The sequence below is a fragment of the Staurois parvus genome, unplaced genomic scaffold (assembly GCF_062004578.1).
Source record: "Staurois parvus isolate SC_StPar_1 unplaced genomic scaffold, SC_StPar_1.0 ptg000190l, whole genome shotgun sequence".
In the NCBI taxonomy this organism is placed as follows: domain Eukaryota; kingdom Metazoa; phylum Chordata; class Amphibia; order Anura; family Ranidae; genus Staurois; species Staurois parvus.
Window position 1 is genome coordinate 661,452 of NW_028317986.1, and position 19,227 is coordinate 680,678.

General features: G+C 42.5%; 1 long non-coding RNA gene across 1 annotated transcript; it reads left to right on the top strand.

The window, feature by feature from the left end:
* Positions 1 to 10,355: 10,355 nt before the first annotated feature.
* On the top strand, positions 10,356 to 18,531 carry LOC149461975 (uncharacterized). Its single transcript, XR_016312749.1, has 2 exons — positions 10,356 to 10,461; positions 17,927 to 18,531. It is a non-coding gene; the product is annotated as an uncharacterized LOC149461975 (long non-coding RNA).
* The last annotated feature ends 696 nt before the right edge of the window (positions 18,532 to 19,227 follow it).

The following is a 19,227-nucleotide window of genomic DNA, read 5'->3' on the forward strand; positions in this document are numbered from 1 at the left end:
TCCTGGATGCCTCGTCTAGTTTGAATCACAAGGGTCAAAAATGGCAACGACCAAAATTATCTAACAATTTGCAATCTCTGGGGTCCCCAGCTTGGCAAGGCTTCCCCTTTTGGCAAACTGCTACAATGTCTCTTTATTATTCGCATAATTGCTTTGAACCCTGTAAGATGTTCTTAGATGAGCTGATCGGGGCTATTAATGAAGGCGATCATTAAAAAAACATGTCTATGTCATGACATAACAATTAGTATGTATCAAAGCAAAATGTGATGATGGGTCCCCAGTCGAAGGTAAAACTAATTTACGAAAACGTTGCAAAACAAAGTTTTAATTTTATGATTCCGAGAACGGGCAGACTTCATCCAGAAAAGCTGCTAAATAAGAACATGTAACATCATTTACATACTTGAGAAATCAGTATTGTACCTCTTATGTTTCATTTCTGTTTTTAAACTTACTATGTGTGCTAAAGGCACACCATGGTTATGAAAATTTGGAATTTAACTGCTACTGCTACAGGGCGGCACGAGTGCGAGAAATCACGTATATAGACGTGATTTTGCGGTTCCGGGTAGAGGGTGCGTGCACGCCTCACCCGCGCCACCATTCGTGGCTTCGGCTGTCAATCGGCGGGTCCGGCTGGTGATTACCCGCTGACACCCGGTGATCTCCGAGGATTTTCAACGGGGGAGAGACCTGTATGTAGACAATACATTCCTAGATTGTAAGCTCCCAGGATCAGCGCCCTCCTATCCCTCTTGTATTGAACTGTATTGTTGCTGTATTGTCTCCCTTTATATTGTAAAGCGCTGAGCAAACTGTTGGCGCTATATAAATCCTGTATAATAATAATAATATATAAATCCTGTATAATAATAATAATATATAAATCCTGTATAATAATAATAATAATATATAAATCCTGTATAATAATATTAATAATATATAAATCCTGTATTATAATAATAATAATAATATATAAATCCTGTATAATAATATTAATAATATATAAATCCTGTCTAATAATAATAATATATAAATCCTGTATAATAATATATAAATCCTGTATAATAATAATAATAATAATAATAATATATAAATCCTGTCTAATAATTATAATATATAAATCCTGTATAATAATAATATAAATCCTGTATAATAATATTAATAATATATAAATTCTGTATAATAATAATAATATATAAATCCTGTATAATAATAATATATACTGTAAATCCTGTATAATAATAATAATATATAAATCCTGTATAATAATAATATATAAATCCTGTATAATAATATTAATAATATATAAATCCTGTATAATAATAACAATATAAATCCTGTATAATAATAATAATAATATATAAATCCTGTATAATAATAATATATAAATCCTGTATAATAATAATATATAAATCCTGTATAATAATAATATATAAATCCTGTATAATAATAATAATAAATAAATCCTGTATAATAATAATAATATAAATCCTGTATAATAATAATACAGATCTCTCCCCTGTCAGCTCCTGCACACTGCTTTGTATGACTCTGCATAGCAGAGCCATACAAAGCAGTGTACTTACAGTGAAAAACACACACACAGCCCACATTTTAAAAATGGGTTCACATATATGCGGTGTATATCGCATGTGATTCGCACAGGAACTGCTGTGCCAATCACATGAGATTTGTGTGCGGTGCGATTGGAGACATACATTTTGTATGGCTCTAATCACACTGCACCCGCACAAAAAAACTACAGGACCCTTTTTTGGTTCTGCACAAGAATCGGATTGCATGGGTATTCACACCTATGCGATCCGATTGTGCACATAACCCTGCGTTTTGCGGACCGCTTTCAGAGTGTTGTTAACTTAACGTGCACACCCGCAGCGGTTTGTATGAATGGGGTGCTATTCTGATGCGGTGTGGAATTCACACAGAAAACGCTGCGAATTCCATGCCGCATCAGTGTGAACCAGGGTTAAAACAGAAAACAGTTAACCCTTTGATCACCCACATGGTAACCCCTTCCTGCCCAGTGCCATTAGTAAAGTGTAAATGCTTTTTATTAGCACTGATCACTGTATTGGTGTCACTGGGGATGTCAGTGACAACAAGTCAGTTCCCCCCCAGTGTCAGAATGACCGCTACAGTACTGAATGACCACTAAGTCGCTGATCGCCACCATTACTTGTAAAAAAAATTAAAAAATTCCAGTATATCTACCGCCATTTCTAGACGCTACCAATTAATTTACACATATTGGGATTTTTTTTTAGCAAAGACATGTCACAGAATATATTTTGGCCTACATTTATGACAAAATTAGATTTTTCATTTTTGCATTTCCTTGTCACGTGATTCTTTGCTTTTCTATCTGTCTAGAAATGTTCAGTGTCTGGAACCAGGAACCACATTGGGCAATAGCTTGACCTTCTCACTTTACGAGCGATTTTCCCTGCATTACTGCAACACATGATGAGGCGTGTAACTAAGTGTGGCGCGCTGCAGTGCCATTCATTTTAAATAGTCCCCCAACGCATCAAGCTGGCGCACATCACTGCACATGTGTTTTAGCACACTACAATGCATGGATTTTATATATCTGTGGTGCACTGCATTAAAAAAAAAATGGGCACGTCCATTGAAACCTACATTAGTTCAACAGCTCATTCAAAATGAATAGGCTGCCTTACTGTAACACATGTTACCAATGAAATTACCCCGGGGCGGCCTGCCAATAAGGCAAAATGAGGTGACTGCCCCAGGGGACACTTTGTGGGGGGAGCACATAGGCTGAAATGGTCATACTGGACACCCCATCTTCTCTGCAGTACAAGTTGTCCAGTATACCCTGGGCCATAGAGTGTCATTGGCTGCCTGCACCTCAATCCCCCCCCCCCTCTCCGATGTCTGTTTAACCTCCCTGGCGGTATTCCCGAGTGTAGCTCGGGGTAAAATGTCAGTACCAAAAGCGGTAACCCTGAGCTACACTCGGGCTTACCATGCGGCGTTGCTAATGGAGTCCCTGCAGCGCTTACCTTGTCCTTCGCTCCCGTGATGTGTCCCCTGCAGCATCTCCGGCCATCTCCTCCGGCCGATGCCGGCATCCGGCTTCCGTGTTCCGGTCCCTGTGATGTCGGGACGTACAGGCGCCGGAACCGGCGGCAAATTTGAAATTTAAAAAAAATGTCATTTTTAAAAAATGATTATTATATAGTAAAACATTGCTGTTTCAATGCATTTCACATACATTTTGTCCCTACTGCTGTGTCCTGTGCCCTGCCTACATTTTTACTGTTCTTTCTGCCTGGAAACTGAGAAACGTCCATGGCGTCCAAAAAGCGTCCCTTTAGGTCAGACGCGGTTTTAGACCGGCTAGAGAACAGCGATAGTAAATCAGAACCACTTGCAGAATTGAGTGATAATAGTTCGTTGGGGAAATTCCTCATCAGACACTGAAAACGATTCTGCGACTTTGCTCAGCGATGTGCGAACTTGGCGCTCTATTTCACATTTCAGTGTTTTTGGTTTGATTATATTATTGAATTACATTTATTATTATTATTTTTTATGATTATTAATTAAATTATAATTTATGATTTCGTGTTTCAAGTTTTATCATCCCTGGGATGTTTACTAGACTCTTGTTCGGACAGATTTCAGTGAGTTATTCCTAAAAATTACAGCCTACAATAAAAAAATACATATTTCCATGCAAAATAATGTACCGCTTTCAGCACCAAAAATTGGAAATAATCATACCGCCGAGGAGGTTAAGTAGTTCTGAGTGCCCTGGGGGTAGTGGTCATGTGATCAGAAGTTGGTCTTCTACTGATCTTTAGTTGGACCTAAAGCTATCTTTGTAAAAAGAAAAAAAACCTCAGCGCCCAGGATTCTCTTATTCCACACACTGTTCCCCATGAGATGCTGCTGTACACAGGTGCAAAACCAAAAAACTTATATCAACTTATACCAGCGCAAAACCCACAAAACAATAAAATACATCATCCAACCCATTTCCATTTCCAATTTCCGGCTGCCTGTCCCGGCGTCTGACGTCATTTCCGGTGAGTGGAACGCACGCCGAGCGGTGCGTTCCAAGGGGCCATCTTTGCATAGTGGATGAGTCTGTATCTGAGGTCTGTTATCCTGCTGTATACCTGGCTGTGGGGTCTCTATACAGAAATCGCTTTATATGAAAGAAAGATCGTTTTTATGAAAGAAAGATCGTTTTTATGAAAGAAAGATCGTTTTGCTTCAATAAAATGCGGGTTATTATCTGCTAAAATGTGAGTGGTCTGGAAAAATTCTTTTAAGATTGGAAACCATTACGGTATCACACTATGGTCTTTTCTTCTTCCTGATTTTCTCTGGGGGATTCGGTGAGAGGAGTAACCAGAGGAGGTGTCCATATCCTAGAGGAGGCAATATTTGGAGGTTATATACAAAGTAAAGGGGGTCAAGGAGCCCTTAATATCCCTGAAAGGCGTTTGACTCACCATTATCTGGTGAGTGCGGTTAATGTTGGTTTTGCACTGGTGGATGGTGGAGGTATCACTGGCACGGAAGAATCCAATGAAAATATAACATAATACATTTTTTCACTGGACTGTTTTTTTGGGATTTTGTCACTGGACTTATTATTTTTTTAATTATATATATTTTTTATTTCATTAATATTTTAATTCATATTTTTGTGTCACAGTGTATTTTAAGTTTGTGATATTTAGTAACTATTATTTATGGGTTGGATGATGTATATTATTGTTCTGCGCTGGTATAAGTTGACAAAAGCTATCTTTGACAGCTCAGTCTTTGTGCTGGAAGCATGCAGTGAGTGTACTCTCAGCACATAAATATAGGCAACTCAGGGACTTGTATGAATGACCGTTTGCAGCTGCACATCTGTGTTGGGTGGCTATAATGGGATGCTGTATGGCCCAGCCGCCTGCGTCCTAGCAACCAATGATGCTGTGCCTCCCAGCTGCCAGTGCCCTAGCAACCAATGACTCAGAGCTGCCCAGTGTCATTGATTTCTAGACCAGCCACAGCTTCTTTGGTTTGGGTACATAAAAATTATGATGGCATTGGAGTATCCATGGGACACGGTGTAACAGAGATTGTATCGGTTTTTGAATAACCTAGGCACACCCCTGAAAAATACACTGTAGTGCTACCAAATGGTGCAAACGGCCCCCAATAATTAAGGAGACCAGCAGTATAGAAGTTTAACTATTTACCCAGCTTCATCAAATAAGTGCTAAAAAGTACTGCAGCTGGGTCATGGTAACCGGAATGAATATCATTTTTCATGTTGGACTGTTATGTGTCTGTAACACCAAATTCTATTTCTATTATCACCAGAATATTATGTGTTTATATTCATTTTAGCCACAAATTTTGTATCTCCTCTCCTTTGAGTTGCAGTGTTAAGGGTTCTGGAACCTGCTCCAGATAACTGACATTCTTGCTCTAAAGTCTTGATTTTTCAGCCAGGTTTTATACTCCATAAAATATTAATCATCTTTAATTTAATTAGACATTTCTGGAACACCGCTTGATTGCCATATGGGTCATAAATTTAACATGTTTTTTTCCCAATGTGGTTTCTTTATTTCCAAGAAATACGTTTTCACAGGAAAACATTTTAAGTTTTTGGAATTGTTTAAAAAGTCTGTTTACGAGGCTAAATACACAGATTAAACTAGAAGTTACTTTTAAGTAGACTTTTATTTATTTTTTTTGATAGGGGAATTATTCACTTACAAATATTAATTTAAAGTAGAACTGTGTCAAGGCCATTCATATTAGACATTCTTAGCAAAAAGTAAATGAGCTTTAAAATAGGGCTTTTAGTCAATGACTTCCTCTCATTGACCTCTGTAGCCGCAGCCACTGTGAAGCAATTCATCCTCACAAATTTAGAATAGAAGCTGTAAAGTTCAAAAGGTTTTGACCTATAGTGATAAAGCTGCAAATGAAGAAATCTTGCTGCATAAGACCAATAGCCATTTCTTACACTTGTACCACTGTATCATTTATGTACCCCACACCCATATTTGCTATTCCTCAACTACTAGGGCAGTTCATGTATGTGTGAATGTGTGAGATGGGGAAACAGTTCTCATTGTTTGAACACTGTTTGTGTGGAAGTAAATTAATGTTTTGACTGACATTCTGCGGTTTAGCCACAAGATGTCACTGTTTTTCTAACACAGCCTCAGACTGCATAGATATTTGTATATTCATGAAGAGGTGGGGTTTTGCACACAGAGTTGGAGAGAACAGGAAGGAGAGGGAGAAGCCATGTTTTGGAGCATGGTGAATGGGGGGCCGTGTGAGCTGAGAATCTGATGACATCCAGGTGTGGGGGCGTCCCTCAGTGGTCAGAGCTGCAGCCGAGTGAAGCTGATGAGATTGCTGCCAGGTAGCTGATGAGATTGTTGCCAGGAATGCTGATGAGATTGCTGCCAGGGAGGCTGATGAGAGCAGAGGAACTAAGCAACATATACGGCAAGACCGCATGCTTGTTGGAGAGACATTTGTTCTGTTCAGAGTCACCAGCGGATACAAAGCAGACCCGGGTCGGTAAGATCGCGCACGCACCTCATTTCAGTGTTGGCGCCTTGAGACTGAGTCCAGGCCTATAGTTAGTTAGTTAGGGTCTCTGTTTGTGTCAGACCACAAGTGTTGTTACTGATCATTGGAAGGACTCCACAACTTAAAGTGACATTTCACATTGGAGAGCTGATAAAATCCTACAAACTGAAGCCAGACTGGCGTTTCACTCAGAAGGAATACTCAGGCACGTGCTACAGGACCAGTTATGGGAGGGGGAATACTGTAGATTTGTGTAGGATTGTAAGCTGTTGTGCTGCACCGCAGGCTAGCCCATACCATACACCCATACACTGATTCCTGCTCTCATAGGGTAATAACAGGTAAGGTGTGGCAGCTTAGTTGTGCCCCCCAGTAGGTAAATTACTACACCTTCTACCTTCATCCATCAGGAGGCGCCGTGCTGTGCAGCACAAGGGTCTCAGCCTTTGGGCTGGGTGTATGGAAATTTATTGTATGTTCTCAGCATTTGTGGTTGTGTTTATTTGCCACATCTAAGTAAAAGCTGGTGTTGAGGTTGCTTTCCTCATTCGTGACTTCACTGTATCCTGGGGAGCCCACCCCGGTACACGGCTTACAAATGTGAGTTCGGGACCTTAGACTGTAAGATCCTTGAGAGCAAGGACTGATGTGAATGTACTATATATATATATATGTGTATGTAGAACGCTGCGAAAATTGAGGGCGCTATATAAGTACCTGTAATAAATATATTGTACATTCACATCAGTCCCTAACCCTCAAGGGGTGTACAATCTAAGGTCCCTAACTCACATTCATACATACACATACTAGGGCCAATTTAGACAGGAGCCAATTAACCTCCCAGCATGTTTTTGTAGTGTGGGAGGAAACCGAAGTACCCAGAGGAAACCCACGCAGGCACAGGGAGAACATGCAGACTCCAGGCAGGTAGGGCCGTGGTTGGGATTCGAACCAGCGACCCATGTAAAGCACTGTGTAAATTGACAGTTCTATATAAGTATCTGTAACAAATAAATATGGGAATAACATGGTTGGGGGGAGCATCACCAGCAAGGCTCCCATCATCCATCCACTACACATCTGCATCAGAGGCTGGTCAGTAGCTCTGATGAAAGGGATTCGTCCCCGAAACGCGTCAGACATTTGACTGCACTGACAGTTGGAACACATTGCTTGCCGTTGTGGCCATCGTCATTATGCAAATGCTTTTTAGATACATGCTTCATCTGTGAGCATGTTTTTACTTTTCACTTCTTTCAATAAACCTTGGATAATGCACTAGGTGTGTGCGCACCTGTTTATTCTCTATCTAGTGGCTGATCTCCCCGTCTGAGGAGGGCTGCACCCCTGAAGCATTTCCTTTGGTTGTCGCTGTCCCGGTTCCTTTGGCTTCCCTTTTGGCTGTGCATTTCCTGAGGCGCTGGAGAGTACATACGATATCCAGTTTGGGAATAACATGGCCCAAAAGGTTTGTTGCAGAGTGACAAGGCTTTGTTTCTGTCTCCCAATCATGATCTTGTGTTGACTTCCCATGGAGACAAAGAGTGGCTGTTTCAATGCACATTATGTACCAGGGGCGGAATGACAACTCATGGGGCCCCCGGGCAATAGCAGATCATGGGGCCCCTGTGTCCTTGCCCAAACTCAAAAAAGCCTATGAAAAAGGTACCAGGGGCATCTCATGGGCCCCCTACTGACCCCGGGCCCTCGGGCAGTGCCCGAGTTTCCAAATGGTCAGTCCGCCCCTGTTATGTACACATGGTCTATGTCAATGACCTTAGTGCTGCTAGGTGGAAGTGCTAACCACTTAGCCACTGTGCTGCCCATGAAACATGGAAACATTCCCTAGCCACTCAATCAACCTCGGTTTCTTTTTCATTTTGAATTTGGTGGGGCTGTGTGTGGCTAGGCTCACAGAGCCGGTTCATCTATTCACAAAGGTCTTGTCTTTGAATATAGAGACTAAAAGTCCCATCTGCCATGGTGGCAAAGGGACTTATAGTTCTCAATTGAGCACAAATGCAGACGCCACTTGTAGTCCATCTTTTACTTCCTCCAGCCCTATGCCTGAAGGTCCATACTGAGGTATGGACCTGAGACTGGGGGAAGAGTTTTCAGGAGCATGTCTATTGCCCCCCCCCCCTGTTATAAACTGAATGAGATCATAATGCTCTGCGGGTTTCAATACAAACATGCAACCAAGGCACCCTTTTATTTAAAAATAATGTGAATTAATTTATACAGTTTTTGCAAAAGGTAGACAATGCCTTTAAAATGTTAGAATTTATGTGAAATCGGGTTCATGTTACTTTGAAGGACAGCTATACCTTTATCTAAATTGACACTATCCCCCCAAACCCTCCTAAACTAATTAGGATTAACCCCCCTGACCAGGGGTGGACTGACCATTTGGGAACTCGGGCACTGCCTGAGGGCCCGGGGTCAGTAGGGGGTCCCATGAGATGCCCCTGGTACCTTTCATAGGCTTTTTTGGGTGTGGTTTGAGCATGGGTGAGGACACGGGGGCCCCATGATCCCTTATTGCTCGGGGGCTCCATGAGTTGTCAGTCCGCCCCTGCCCCTGCTGCCTACATATCTCCCAATCACATCGGTGGATACTTGGGTATTTACCTTCTAAACCTCCCAATCCCCCTTCCCTATGCTAAAACTCCCTTTAGCACTGGCCATAAATATGAATGGGTCCATATCAGGGACGGACTGACCATTTGGAAACTCGGGCACTGCCCAAGGGCCCAGGGTCAGTAGGGGCCACATGAGATGCCCCTGGTACCTTTCATAGGCTTTTTTGGGTGTGGTTTGAGTATGGGCGAGGACACAGGGGCCCCATGATCCCCTATTGCCCGGGGGGCTCCATGAGTTGTTAGTCCGCCCCTGCCCCCTGCTGCCAACATATCTCCCAATCACATCAGTGGATACTTGGGTATTTACCTTCTAAACCCCCCAATCCCCCTTCCCCATGCTAAAACTCCCTTTAGCACTGATTATAAATATGAATGGGTCCATATCAGGGACGGACTGACCATTTGGAAAATCGGGCACTGCCCGAGGGCCTGGGGTCAGTAGGGGGCCCCATGAGATGCCCCTGGTACCTTTTTCATAGGCTTTTTTGAGTTTGGGCAAAGACACAGGGGCCCCATGATCCCCTATTGCCTACGGGCCCAGTGAGTTGTCAGTCTGCCCCTGGTCCATATATAGAAAACTTCCAGTCTCGGCAAATTGAGGTGGGTTTTCTGGGCTGGGATGGACATGAATTTCTCATTGCACTTTGTAAAGAACTGTTGAATTTGTTGGTGCAATAAAATGTAATCAAATGTAAAATAAATATAAATGTAAAATATAAAAATAAATACTGTTAGACGTGACAGCTCCCCTTTAAATACCTCCACCCCGGCAGCTGCAGTTTATGGAGAAGCTGTGGTAGAAAATTGAACTGAGAAGAGTCAGAAAATTTCACAATCGGTCCTGGATAAGCAGCTTGCTTCATGCCCATTCCATCCTTCTTCTTGGATTTTGCCCGTTCCTCCTGTTGAAAAAAAAACATTTCTTGGAAGCCGTCCCCTCTCTCCAAAGAAAGCCATAATTTAGCAGAAATTCTCAGTGCCAGCAATGTCCTGTTTAGCTGGAAAGTTTACAGATCCTATATCCTGTCTACTTCATGTTAATAAAAAAAAAAAGCAAAATTGAAGAAAAAAAACCCCCTATTTTTCATAGGCTCAGGAGGCATATCCGCTGCCACGACCAGCCTCACATCCTGATAATTGTAACCTGACACAGTCATTTTTTTGTCGCTTGGCGTGCCCGGTGTCTTGTACCCTCGTGATGGTAAGTGATGGAGTTATTTGGTACCTTATAAAACAGGGAAGTCATAATGTTTTTCTTTCGGAAACTGCTAAAATGAGTCTTTTCAAGAGGCTTCCAGCAGTTTTATTACTTTCCTGACTGTCGAGTAGAGAGACCAGTTCAAACAGAACTTCATTTTCTCAGTCTTGAAATTTATCAACGCAGCACATGGGCAGGGAACTCAAATTCCTGGGTGGACATGTCATTCCACTTAGAGTGAACCTCAAATGAAATGAACTTATATAAACTTCGGCTGGCACCTTATAGCAGTCACCTGCATGCCAGGTCAGTCCTCATATGCCCCAAATCCAACACTATGGCAAGCAAATAACGTCCATCTTTATTGTCAATCAGCCTGACCTTAATCCCTTACCTCTTAAGCTTCTCTATTAGCCCATTACTGTGGGACCAAGAGTGAAGCCTTAGAAATGGAAAGGGGGCAAGGCCACATTTTCTGCCGGGCTAGACAAAATGTGCACACCAAAGCCCCAGGAGATTCAGGACACTATGGGGTTGATTTATTAAAGGCAAATATTATTATTATTATTATACAGTATTTATAAAGCGCCAATAGTTCGCTCAGCGCTGTACATTACAAAGGGGGACAGAACATGTGACAGAACAATACCAATACAATGCAAAACATGAGGGGATTGAGGGCCCTGCTCTTTCGAGCTTATAGACCTTGCACTTTGCAAAGGGCAGTTGCTCCATAGATTAGTAAATGAGGTAAAGTTTCTCTTTGCAAAGAATATCCAATCACATGCAAGGAAAATAAAAACAACTGCATTTTTGCTTGCACATGATTGGATGATGGAAGTCAGCAGACTCACTCACTACGATCTGGAGAAACTGCCCTAGCAGAGTGCACAGTCTGTTTGCCTTTAGTAAATCAACCCCATCAGGTGCTGAACAGAACTTACTTAGCCTATGGGCACCTGGTGCAGCCTACTTTGACCTCCCTGGCGGTATTCCCGAGTGTAGCTCGGGGTAAAGTTTCAGCATCAAAAGCGGTAACCCCGAGCTACACTCGGGCTTACCATGCGGCGCTGCTCCGGGATCCCTCGGTCACTTACCTTGTCCTACGCTCCCGCGATGTCCCCCCTGCAGTGTCCCTGGCCATGTCCTCCGGCGGATGCCGGCATCTGTCATCTGGGTTCCGTCCCTTACGAGCGTCGGGATGTCCGGGGAACGGAACGGCGGGAAATTTGAAAATGACATATTGTGACATTCACTCAATACACTAAAATCACATAGTAAAACATTCCTGTATCCAACCATTTCACATACATTTTGTCCCGTGCTTTGTCCAGCGCCCTGCCTGCATTTTTACTGTTCTTTCTGCCTGGAAACTGAGAAACCTCCATGGCGTCCAAAAAGCGTCCCTTTAGGTCAAAATCGGTTTTAGACCGGCTAGAGAACAGCGATAGTAAATCAGAACCACTTGCAGAATTGAGTGATAATGATTCGTGGGGGAAATTCCTCATCAGACACTGAAAACGATTCTGCGACTTTGCTCAGCGATGTGCGAACTTGGCGCTATATTTCACATTTCAGTGTTTTTGGTTTGATTATATTACTGAAATACATTTATTATTATTATATTATTATTTTTTATGATTATTTATTAAATTATAATTTATGATTTCGTGTTTCAAATTTTATCATACCCGGGATGTTTACTAGACTCTTGTTCGGACAGATTTCAGTGAGTTATTCCTAAAAATTACAGGCCTACAATAAAAAAAAATACATATTTCCATGCAAAAAAATGTACCGCTTTGAGCACAGAAATATGGACATAATCAGACCGCTAGGGAGGTTAAGATGCCAGAAGCAGTTTAGACCATCATGCCTACAGAAGGTGAGTTTGCTGGACATTTCCAAAATCATGGCCATCATTATGGGGTTAACTACCCATCGCCTCTGATGCTATAACTTCCTCCATTCCTTTTGGAAGGCTTTCCACAAGACTTTGGAGTGTGTCTGTGGAAATTTGTACTTATTTATCCAAAAGAAGATTTGTAAGGTCAGGTACTGATGTTGGATGAGAACTCCAATTCCAATGCATCCCAAAGTTGTTCAGTAGGGTTAAGGTTAGGGCTCTGTACAGGCCAGTTGGGTTTCTCTGCACCAAACTGTTCAGACCATGTCTTTATGGAGTTTGCTGGAACAGAAAAGAACTTTTACAAAAATGGGACAACCAGGTTGTAAGCACACAATCATATAAATCAACTTTTCTCAACCCGGGTTCCCTGTAGCGTTAGCGTTCCTCCAGAGGTTGCTAGGGGTCCCTTAAGCATTGATCAGCTCCTGCCTCTCAGATGAGTAACCAAATTCGACAATGATCTTTTTTTTAGCTGTCTGAGAGAGGGAAGGGGATTTTCACAATGACCACAAATGTCAGAAACATTCTTCTAAGTGACCATCACACTAATGTACTGTGAACTTTTGAAATAGTAATTATTAGCAGGAATTAATTTAAATGTTCTTCCACATTAAAGAGGTGGAGAAAGGCTGGTCTAAACTGTCTTTGTATACTAAATCAGGGGCCTCAAAACTTTCTAAACAAAGGGCCAGTTTACTGTCCTTCAGACTTTAGGATGGGGGTGGGGGGGGCTGGATTGTGGCCAGTTTGAGTAGAAAACACCCTGGCATCAATGGAAGTAAGCAATACTCAATCATTGGCAATAGTGGGAGTAATAGTGTCCCGCTGTTAATATCAGGGACAGGAAGAGTGCTCATTATTGGTGTCAGTGGCAGAAATTATGTCCCATTGTTGGTGCCACTTGGAGGAAGTGGGAGGAATAGTGTCCCAAGGGCCAGACAAGCAAAGAGCCACATCCAGCCTCCATGCTGCAGTTTGGAAACCACTGTGCTAAAGCAAAAAAAAGTACCCTTCACTAGAAAAACATGAACTCAGTAATTTGGAGAGAGGTCCACACACTTTTGATCATATAGTGGGTGTGATGGTAAAATGCTCACAAAGTTTTTGGTCAAATATTTTTTTTTTTGATTGGTTAAACCCAATGAACTGTTTTTTTTTTTTCAAGATGACTATGTAAATATATAGTATATATTTAGCATCAAGTTTTCTTTCAAAAACAATGTCACCCAAAACTCAAAAGCACTGGGTTTAAAAATGATGTCTGCGGTGGGGCTGGCTGACTTTCAAGGATCACATACATATGTCTTCTTGCCGTCTCAGCACACAGAATTATTGGCACCTTCTCAAACTTGTAAGAAATAATTGCTTTCCAAGTTTGTGATGCTCCTGTAATTTGTAAATAAACTCACCTGTATCAATGAACAAATCTTAATGTTCCTGTGTCCACTGTGTACAACATTGTCAAGCAGTGTATAGCCCGTGGCACTCTAGCTAATCTTCCTGGCCGTGGAAAAATGTTATCAAAGACTGTGTGACGGGAGTGACTTTTGGGGGTGGGGGGACCTCTGTGTCAGCTCATGTTCCCCTCATTATGTGTAATCCACCCTGTGCCTGTTAAGGGGTACAGGGTGTGAATGTCCTAGTATTGTGTATTGGTGTGTTGTCCTTTGTTCTCGGCCACCTGGCTGTCCATTGTCCTTTGCCATGTGCTGCATCCCATTGTTCTATGTCTTGGTTGGATGGGGCAGGCTGATGATGTGTTTCCTGTAGCCCTTCCCACTGATGGGGCAGGCTGATGATGTGTTTCCTGTTCCTGGTTGTGTTTCCCAGCCCTGTGTATATAACTTGTGTTTTGTGTAGAAATAAAGGAGTTGACTTCCTGTTTTAAGAAGAGTCGGGTGCTGTCTATTTTCTGAGGGATTTCAAGGGTGTGGTCCGTGGATTTGTGTTCGGACAGGGAAGCTGCGGTATAACGGAATATACCCAAGTGCGGTCTGGGGTCTGGTTCCATTACAGACTGCAATGAAGGATTGTTCGGATGGTGGCTAAAGAACCTCGATCAACTTCCAGACAAATTTAAGCTGACCTTCAGGCACAGGGTACAACAGTGTCCGCTCACACTATGCGTTGCCATCAGAATGAAAAGGTACACTATTGTATGAGACCCAGGAGGACCCCACTGCTGACACAGAAATATGGTAGGAGACCCAGGAGGACCCCACTGCTGACACAGAAACAAAAAAGTCAGATTGGAGTTTGCCAAAACTTACCTGCGGAAGCCAAAATCCTTTTGGGAGAATGTGCTGTGGACAGACGAAACAAAATTACAGCTTTTTAGTAAAGCTCATCATTGTACTGTTTTCAGAAAAAGCAATGAGGCCTTTAAAGAAAAGAATACTGTCCCTCCAGTCACACATGGTGGGGGGTCACTGATGTTTTGGGGTTGCTTTGCTGCTTGAGGCACTAGATGTCTTGACCATGTGAATGGCATTATGAAACCAGAAGACTACCAAAGAATTTTGGGGTTCAATTTAGGACCCAGTGTCAGAAAGTTGGGCCTCCGTCAGAGGTCATGGGTCTGTCAACCCCAAAGAACACATATGGAGAGATCTCAAAGCAGCAGTTGGGAAAAGGAACACTTCTAATCTGAAAGACTTGGAGCAGTTGGCAAAAGAAGAGCGCTCCAAAATTCCAGTAGAGAGATGTAAGAAACTCATTGATGGTTACAGGAAGCCATTGATTTCAGTTAGTGTTTCCAAGGGGTGTATGACATATATTAAATTGAGGGTGTCAATAATTTTGTCCAGACCATTTCTGGTGGTTTTATGTGAAATGTGTAAGATTTGGCTTTTTGTTTCTCCACTTTTTTGTGTCATACCAATATAAACAAAATAAATAAACATGAGAATGCCGTAACATATGTAATTGCAACAATTTTCTGGGTGAAGTAGTGCATTATCTGACAGAAATGCAGGGGTGCTGATAATTTTGGCCATGACTGTACATGAAAAACATTTAAATTTGCTAAATAAAACAAACAAAAAGTGTAAAAGAATAATAATAATCATTTAAATAAAATAAATAGAAATAATTAACCACTTGCCGCCCTGCCACTGTATATATACGTGTGCAGGACGGCACTGGGGCGCAAAAGCACGTTTTAAAACGGGCTCCGCGCTCCCGACGTTTTTCGCCGGCAGGGGGCGCGCGTGCTCCCGCCGACCCGAGGGTGACACCATTTGATCCCGGAGGGATCAATCATTCGATTTCAGCCAGTGATTTCTGGCTGAAATCAGATGATCGGTCCCTGTCCTATCCTGTCCTGTGTTGACAGTTGCACAGGACAGTATATGATGTCATTCTTCTCTGCCTGGACACATTCCGTTCCAGACAGAGAAGAAGACATCCAAACAGTGAGTAAAACAGCACATACCCACAGTTAGAACACTCTAGGACACATTTAACCCCTTGATCGCCCCCCCCAGTTAACCCCTTCACTGCCCTGTCACCAGTCAACCGATGTCAACCAATTTTTACTGATCACTGTAGCAGTGTCGCTGGCGACTTCCGATAGTGTTAGCGCCCCTCCCAGATAGCGCCAGTTTGCACTCCAGTACACCAGTAATCCCATTTAACCCCTTGATCGCCCCCCACCCCCCCAGTTAACCCCTTCACTGCCCTGTCACCAGTGTCATTGATTACAGTGAACAGATTTTTACTGATCACTGTATTAGTGTCACTGGTGACTTCCGAAAGTGTTAGTGCCCCTCCCATATAGCGCCAGTTTGCCCGCTAATGCACGGGATTTTTTTTACCAAAAACATGGAGCAGAATACATTTTGGCTTAAATTTATGACTAACTTTGAGTTTACTATATATTTTTTATAGCTGAAAGTAGAAAATATTGTTTTTTTTCAACATTTTCGTGTTTTTTTTGTTTATAGCACAAAAAATAAAAAGTGCACAGGTGATAAAATACCATCAAAAGAAAGCTCTATTTGTGTGAAAAAAAGGACGTAAATTTTGTTTGGGTGCAGCACTGCATGACCGCGCAATTATAATTTGAATTAGTGGAGCGCCAAACAGCAAAAAAAGGCCTGGTCATTAAGGGGGGTAAATCCTCAGAAGCTCAAGTGGTTAAAAAGCACCCTCTCCCCACCCCCATGCATAATTGCAAATACAATTGAGTGCGTAGGTTCCAACTGTGTATGTAAACATCAACACAAATGTGACGTATCACCGTGAACGTTGAAGTGGGAGCAATAATTCTAGAGCAATAATTTATGGTTAAAGTGATATTAAACAATGTTATTTTTTCTTTAAAATAACAAACATGTTACGCTTACCTGCTCTGTGTGGGTTTGCACAGAACAGTCCTGATCCTCCTCTTCTCAAGTCCCCGGTTGGCACTCCAGGCCCACAGCTTGCTATGGTGCTCATGCATGCTCACTCCTGAGCTGCTGCTCTGTGTGTCTATGCACACATGGATCGCAGCTCGGCCCCAACCCCCACTCTGTCCTCATTAGCTCACTGGCTGTGTGACAGTAGCTGGACCCAATGGCTACCATTGCTGTCTCAGCCAGAGAGGATAAAGAAATCCAAGAAAGCCAAGGCTTTTGTTCACACTGCTGCATCGAGAGGGGGCTCAGGTAAGTATTAGGGGCACTGCTGTACACGGGTTTTTCTTACCTTCATACATAGAATTCATGAGTGTAAAAAACCTTGAGCCTTTACGACCACTTTAACTCTAAATTTATAACCTGTAAAGGCTTTAAAAGCAACTGCTATGAAAAAAAGTAATTGCAGTTTTTTTGACATTTCACACAATTTTAAGTATTGGTATGTTTGGTATTTATTTAATTGACACTAATCCATTTTTAATATTTTTTAGAATATATAAAAACAATATATCAATCATGTGTGTGTGTGCAATAAAATACATTTCAGTGTAGCTTGTCCTGAAAATATAATTTTGATAAACAGCTAAGCAAATATTGTGGGAAATAAAAAACTGCAACGGCCACCATTTTATTCCCCAGGGTTTTTGCTTTCATAAAATATATAATGTTTGAAGGTTCTAAGTAATCTATAGTACTAGTGGAAAATAAAAAAATGCTGATTTTAATATGTGTGAAGAATTAAAAAATTGCCCCAAACACAAAGTGGTTAAAGTGCATGGGGGGGGAGGGGGGGGGCTTGGTGGCGGAGTTGCAAAATTTGTTCAGTGTGGGGTGAAAGAAGAAAGGGTTAGAAGCAGGGGTGGACTGACAACTCATAGGGCCCCTGGGCAATAGGGGATCATGGGACCCCTGTGTCCTTGCCCAAACTCAAAAAAGCCTATGAAAATGGTACCAGGGGCATCTCATGGGGCCCCCTACTGACCCAGGGCCCTCGGGCAGTGCCCGAGTTTCCAAATGGTCAGTCCGCCCCTGGTTAGAAGTTACATTGCTAGATATCTCGATAGCAGGACATTTTCTTTCATTTCCCATTTTGAAGACAGCAATCTTTGGTGGGGACACAATTAATTAACCAAACTTTTTTTTTTGCTTCCGAAACCAGGTTTGCTTGGAATTTCAATTTAACAGAACAGCGGTTTGCTTTTTGAACCAAGCTTCTAGAGGTCATCAGTCAGTGTACGCACACAGCCGGCTGCAATTTGGCACCATTAAAACAGACCGGCCTAGCTGTTCCTGAGCACAGCGGCCTCGCCATCCTCAAATCACATTTTTCCATGTGTTTGACAATTTCCTTTCTCAAACCAGGCGAAACAGCGGAGGAAAAAAAAAAAAACAAGGAAAAAGAAATTTCAGAGTGCGTACACAAGAACGGACTTGTTCTGGCGGTTACATAATTGTACATGGACGAATTGGTTCCGCTGTAATTAACAGCACAATAATCATGGACGGCTCCAGCGATGAGACGAGAGACAACAATTTAACACGGTTACGGAATTCTTTTGAAGGCAGAGACTCAGATGAGGTAAAAGATAGAGGGGCCCGTCTTCGCCATTAATATTGGAGGCAGGTTGCACCAGCTGGAGAAAATTATAAAAACACTTCAGGGTCTAAATTTAATTTTTTTTTTCCCCTTTTGTTTCCGTTACATTATATTCTTTGCTGCTTGATTAGAATACACAGAGAAATAAAGACGATGACATGATAATACTTCTTTGGCTGGGATGAGTCGCTTTCTTCTGAAAATGTGTCTTTAAATTTTCTCTTTCTGTCCTTAGTACCAGACATCGAGGGAGAAGAGGAAGCAGCAGTAGCCTCTCCCTCAGTGTCTGAAAAGCTGACTGTCTTAGGAATCATCACTGGTGTGGAAGATATCCGTAACCCCCCTGGCGGTATTCCCGAGTGTAGCTCGGGGTAAAGTTTCAGTACCACAAGCGGTAACCCCGGGCTACACTCGGGAATACACTGCAGCGTTGCTCCAGGATCCCTCGATCACTTACCTTGTCCTGCGCTCCCGCGATGTCCCTCCTGCAGTGTCCCTGTCAGGAACCATTGCGACGCATGGGTCTACACATGCGTAGGTGTCTGCCGAGACGTATAGGTGGCAGGGCACTAGGACCCAGGCACACCCGTCGTCTGGACAGTACTAGGCAGGCACTGGGACCCAGGCTACGCCTGTCAGGTGCAGGGCGGGCTATTTAAACTAGCCCTGCACAGACACTTGTTGCTGAATGGTCTTTGTATCCTGTTACCTGTGTGTGAGTACTTCTGATCTTGATTGTTTTTACCTTGTTGCCTTCTCCCGTCCTGACCTTTTGGCTTGCCTGACTCTGCTCCTGGATGTTCCCGTTTAGATCTGACCTCCTGGTATTGACCCTGCGTGTGACCCGACTATCCTTTGCCTAC